This window comes from Diceros bicornis, chromosome 2, assembly GCF_020826845.1.
Source record: "Diceros bicornis minor isolate mBicDic1 chromosome 2, mDicBic1.mat.cur, whole genome shotgun sequence".
Taxonomy (NCBI): Eukaryota; Metazoa; Chordata; class Mammalia; order Perissodactyla; family Rhinocerotidae; genus Diceros; species Diceros bicornis.
In genome coordinates this window covers 54,421,873-54,428,330 of record NC_080741.1, presented here as the reverse complement: position 1 = coordinate 54,428,330, position 6,458 = coordinate 54,421,873, and positions in this window count along the sequence as shown.

Here is a 6,458-nt window from a genome sequence, read left to right as displayed (position 1 = left end):
CAATATCACATTATATTGATAACTGTAGCTTAATAGTAATCTTTGAAATTGGGAGATAAGAATCCTCCAATTTCATTCTTCTTTTTCAAAATTGTTTTGGCTAGTGTAGGTATTTGCATTTCCATATAAAGTTTAAGATCTTCTTGTCAATTTTGCACCAAAAACCACGTAAGAATTTTGAAAGGAGTTGCATTGTATCTAAAGACTAATTTGGAGATAACCGACGTCTTAACAATATTGTGTCTTCCAATCCATGTACATGGAATGTCTCTCCATTTACTTAAATCTTCTTTAGGTTGCTTCAGCAAAGTTTTATAATTTTCAGTGTACAAGTCTTCAATTTCTTTTTAAAAATTTATTCTTGGGGCCAGACCAGTGGTGTAGTGATTAAGTTCACACACTCCACTTCGGCAGCCTGGAGTTCACAGGTTCGGATCCCGGGCGTGGACCTACGCACCGCTTATCAAGCCATGATGTGGCAGGCATTGCACATATAAAGTAGAAGAAGATGGGCACAGATGTTAGCCCAGGGCCAATCTTTCTCAGCAAAAAAGAGGAGGATTGGCAACGGACGTTAGCTCAGGGCTAATCTTCCTCACCAAAAAAAAAAAAATTTATTCTTGACTATTCAATTATTTTTGATACTATTGTGAATGGAATTCTATTCTTAATTTCATTTTTGGAATGTTCATTGCTTGTATACACAAATACAATTGATTTTTGTATACTGATCTTGTATCTTACAGCCTTGCTATAGTTGTTTATTGGTTCTAACAGTTTTGTGTGTGCGTGTATGTGTGTGTGTGTGTGTATTCCTTAGACTATTCTATATACAAGATCATATCATCTGTGAATAAAAACAATATTACTTCTCCCTTTCTAGTCTGTATGCCTTTTATTTCTTTTTCTTGCCTAATTCCACTGGCTAAAATCTCCAGCACAATGCTGAATAAAAGAGGCAACAACAGATATCCTGGCCTTGCTCCTAATGTTAAGAGGAAAGCATTCAGTCTTGCACCATTAAGTATGATGTTCACTGTAGGTTTTTCATAGATGCCTTTTACCCGATTGAGGAAGTTCCTTTCTATCCCAAGTTTGTTAAGAGTTTTTATCATGAATGGGTATTGGAAATCAGCAAATGCTTTTCCTGTATCTATTGAGATGATCATGTGGTTTTTGGTGTCTTACATTAGTTGATTTTTGAGTGTTAAATCAACCTTGTATTCCTAGGATAAATCCTACTTGATCACGGTGTATAATCTTTTTGGTATGTTGTTGGATTTGGATTGCTAATATTTTGTTGAGGATTTTCACATCTATATTCATGTAGAATATTGGTCTTTAGTTTTTCTTTCTTATGATGTCTTTTTCTGGCTTTGGTATCTGAGTAATACTGTCCTCATAGAATGAGTTGGGAATGTTCCATTCTCCTCCATTTTTTGGAAGAGTTTGTGCAGTACTGGTATTATTTCTTTTTTGTATGTTTAATAAAATTCACCAGTGAAACCATCTGGCCCAGGATTTTCCTTTGTGCAAAGATTTTTAATTGCTAATTTGATTTCTTTACTTGTTAATTGTCTATTAGTTCTTTTTTTATTTATTTTTCAGTCAGTTTCAGTAGTTTGTGTCTTTCTAGGAATTTGTCCGTTTCATCTAAATTATCAAATTTGTCTGTATAAAATTAGTCATCAAAGTCACATGACTTTAAGGAGTGAATCTGGGAGTTAAACAAAAGGAGATCTAATTCAAACCCCCAACCTTTACTGTTACACATACTGCCTCCCATTCATTTATTATTCAATATGCTATTTCAGGAACCAGGCATAAAATGACAAGCATAAAGATGTTAATTCAGTCCAGTTCTCAGAAGTAGTAGCAATGACATGACCCATATATAAGGGACATGATTTTCAAAATAAACTGGAACATATACTTTACGAGTGGATCCCCGTGGTTTTAAAACTCTTCCCAGAGGTTCCCAGATGTGACTCCTTGACTGCTTGTGCTCTGAGATCAAAAGGTCTGAAAATCATTAGGGTCCATGCAACCAAATGGGTGACATTGAGCAGGAGCAGACTGCAAACACAATATGTGCAATAGTGAGCATTCTCTGTGATGGTAGCCTTTCATTAGCAGTAGATGCTCTGATTTTTAGTAATTTTGTCCATTCCTGTTAGCCTAAATGGAAAACTATTCTTGTGAACAAACAGAAAAATACGAATTCTAGAATTTTATGGTTAAGACCTTAGAGATCATCTAACCTAAACCTATCCATTTTTTTTTTTTACAGGTAAAGAAAACAGAAACCCTAAGAGGGCACTAGCTTTTGCCAAGGTCACCGAGGCAGTTGAAGGCAAGGTCTTCATTGAAACGTAGTCAGGTGGTTGGGAAGCAAATGTATGGAGGGGAAAAATAAAAGAGAAGGAAGGTTGTTTAGGATGGCAAGGTTATTTTCTTGGTGCATCAGCATCTTTTAACTCTGGGATGATTTAAAAATAAGTATAGAAATATTTAAGAATTTCAAATGTGTAGTATTAATATTTTCAGGTTAAGGAGTTTGTGCATTTTGGGCCTTTTATATACTTATAATGTTTAAGAGAATTTGCTCTAACAGAACAAGACGTCATCCTTGTGATTCTAATTTTAAATGTGTACTTGATTTAGACTTGTGATTCTAAGTTCAAATCTTAATAAGTTTATTACAAAACTGAATAATTTAATAGAACTAAAGGTTTACCATATTTATAAGTTTAATGTATTAGATTTATAAGAGTTATTTAAGTATTCAGGAAGGTTTTGTTAAGTCAGACAATTATAGTATTTAAAAGGAAATTGAATATATTAAATTTATAAAAGCAGTTTGAAAGGAGTTTAACCAAATTTGTAAATGAGACCAAACATTAATCAAAGCCCCCTTAAAAATGACTGTTAGAACTTGCTGGGCTTATAAACAAAATAATAAGATTTGTAATCTAAATTTAAAAGCTTAAGAAATAAAAGGATTTTTTTAAAAATTCTAACTTTAATAAATCAAAGACTAATTTAAAAATCAAAGTTACTCATGGGTAATCTCTTGTGTACAAAAACTACCATTGAGGACCTTAAAAATCACATTTAATATGTTGGAGCAGACTATTTCTTGGGTAAGAGAGGCTGTCATTCAATAGGCATGTATGAAGTGCCTACTGTGTACCAGAGACTGTGCTGGGTGCCAAAGACTGAGGAGCTCACGGGCTCCTTGTGGTGGTGCTCACACAAGGACTCTAAACACAGCCAACCTATACAGATATTAGCTAGGCAACCAAAGGTATTGAGTTGCTTAGCATTCTCCATAAAATAAAGCCATACTGCTATGGCAGGATACTATTTTGAAATAGTAAAGCACAACAAATACAGGAATCAGTGCTTGGCTTTTGACTTTCAAAAGTCTCTCCTTAAATTAGTTACAAGATTTGCAAAAATGCATGGTAGGAGATGGCTTATCCTGTCCAACAGTTCCCCGTTCCCCACCCCAGGCTAGATCCAAATTCCTCGGCTTAGTGGGAAGGAGCAAGTGGGAAAGAGGGGAAGAAAAAAGTAAAGTCCTAGATGCTAAGGCATCTCTGAGAAGGAGCCCTGTACCTGAGTCTCTGGGCCAACTTCCTGATGAAGAGGAGGGCAGATCTCTCCCAGTTAATTTTGGACGTTTGAGAAAGGGAGAGCTACGCCCTCGTCCCCAGGGAGCCCAATAGGTAGCAGGACCCAGAGCTCCCCCTGCCCTGTGTGCTCAGGTTTGTCTAGGCAGAGAGGCCACAGGTAGCCTCACCAAGTGGCTTAGGAACGGCAGCATGACCTCAGGTGGCCCTGAAGAGCACAGAAGTGGAACTCCCCCAGCCTAGGAGGGGCTAGTGTCTTGGCACTGTGCTCAGTACCTTCATGCCTACCTCATTTCACCCTGACAATGGCCCGAGGAGAGAGGCAGTTGCAGAATCTGTGCAGACGAAGAAATGAAGGCTCTGCATTAAATGACATGCTCAAGGACACACAGCTCGACAGTGCTGGAGCCAGGTCTCGAATGTACCTTCCTAACTCCTATGCTGTATTGCTTCCCATTAAAATGTATATAATATCTATCACCTTTCTTGAGAGATGGATGAGGTGGAGACCTGTCTTCATGCCTTGTAGCACACAGAGAATGGCAGCAAGCCAAAGACAAGGACCCAAGCAGAGAAAAAGATAAGTCAGGCCCTGACTCAGCATTGTTCTTGATGACAGCTAAGCTAATGGAAGCTACAAAACACAGCCAAGAAAATTCATTTTTTTCTCCCTTTGCCGAATAGGATCTGACTGTTTGGGGGTCATTTAAAGGCCCTGGCACATATCTTTAGCACCTTGTGCCCTTCTTAGCATTCCACCCCTCAGTCTACCTAGCTGTACAGGAAGAATCCCGCAAGAGGGAAGTGAGGGATTACCTTAAAAATGAAGACAAACTTTCGTGAATATTGCTAAAAGAAGAAAATTACCAAACAGTACACAAGTAGGATCCAGTTTTGTCTTACTGTATGCAAATGAATACATTTGCATGGAGAATGGGCTCTCTCTGGACAGTAGAATGATGAGTAATTCTATTACCTTCAGCGCCATAGAGCTAAGTGGTTAAGATGTAAGTGGCTTGGTTTTGAAGCCCCACTCTGCCACTTACTGGCTGTGGGACCTTGGGTGAAGTGACTGAACCTCTCAGAGTCTCAAAATTTTCATCTGTGAAATGAGGGTACTGGCAGAACCCACCTCACAGGGCTGTTGTAGGATCATATCAAATTGTCCCTGAACTGAGCTCCGCAGATGGCTTGGCACATGGCAAGCACTCAGTTATCACATGTGGAGACTACCTCCACCTTCTTCCAGAGGCCATAATGCAGCTCCTGGTTTCACCACTCCATTGGAGACCACCCCACCCAGGCTCCTACAGATGTGAAATCCCAGAGCCGGCAGTGGCAAAGCTCAGTCCAGAACCCAGGGCTCCAACCACCATTCCAGTCTCTCTCCACCCCTTCAGGGACTTCTCCCCGGAGCATTCTCTGCATGAGGGTCCCTTGGAGGGTCTCCTGTTGTCATTTGTCAGTCCCCTCAGGTTCTGCGCACCCAAAGAAAGTCTGGCTGTAAACAGCTGTGTCAAGGAAATCCAAACAAACTCTGTCAGACACTCCTAATCTGAAAGGAATTCTGTTCCACCTAATTTAAGCACTGACAAGTCAGACTATAGAGACATGCAGAAACTATTGCATTGTTCTAAGAATCATGTCACAAATGTATATGCTAACGAGAAATATGAGAGAGAGAGAGGGTAAATGGAATCTAGATACAGAGGAACAGAGACTTATCTCATCCCCATGTGAAAGTTTGTTTTCTACTTCAAGTCACATGGGTATTTGGCCAGGAGAAACCGAACTCCATGAGACCCATTTCGAGGACCCGGCATAGAACTCCCTTTGAACTTGTGCCCCCGCAGGGGGTTTGAAAAAAAACAAGACAAGGCTGAAGATGACTAGAAGTTCTTAAGAAGTGTAAGTCTGAGTGCTATGGAAGTAGACAGACCTTGGTTTAAATGCCTTCTTCTCCACTTGCTGTGCATCCTTGGGCAAGTTACCTAACATCTCTGAGTCTTCGTTTCCTTACCGGAAAGATGAGGACAATCCTTAACTCACAGGGTAAATGTAAGAATTATAAAAGACAATGCATATAAGGACCCGAGCACACATTGAAATTGAACAGATGACAGTCCTTTCCTTACTTAGAAAACTACATCCCAAAATCAATTAGCAATTTCTGCTTAAGGCTTATAAATTTAGTTTCATGATGATTTGCCTCAGAGGAAAAGGTATATACATAAAATTCGGAAACTGACATCATCCAGACTTGGGTTTAAACTCTACCTCTGCCATTTTCTACATTTTAACCTTGAATGAGTTGCCTCAGTTTCCTCAAGTGTGAACTGGAACTGATCAGCGTAACTAACTCAAAGGGGTTAAGGATAAAGCTTGCAAAGTGCTTGGCATGACCCCTAACATTCTAAAACTGTTGGCTGTTTATTTTTGGCTTTGTTTCTATTTTTCTCAGAATTATTCATATAATTGCCTTGTACCTTTCCTTCAATTTATGCCTGAAGTCGTAGCCACAGATTTTGCATTTCACAGCACGGCGCATTCCCACTGCAACGATTTTATCCGTATAAAACTTGGACAAAAAAATATGGAAATGTTTACTTAGATAAACCTAAGAAACTGACACGGAAATAATAGAGCCAAACAGTTTCTTCGTTTTAGAAGCACCCTGACCCAGCATAAGACAGCTCAAAGGGTCCATCTGCAGACTGAAATGGAGAGATAACAAATATATCCAGCAGAAAATTACTGCTCAGTCTGCTCAGAAAGAGAGAGGCTATAAAGCCCCTGGCAGCCCAAGTGAGTGTGGGTGAGGAG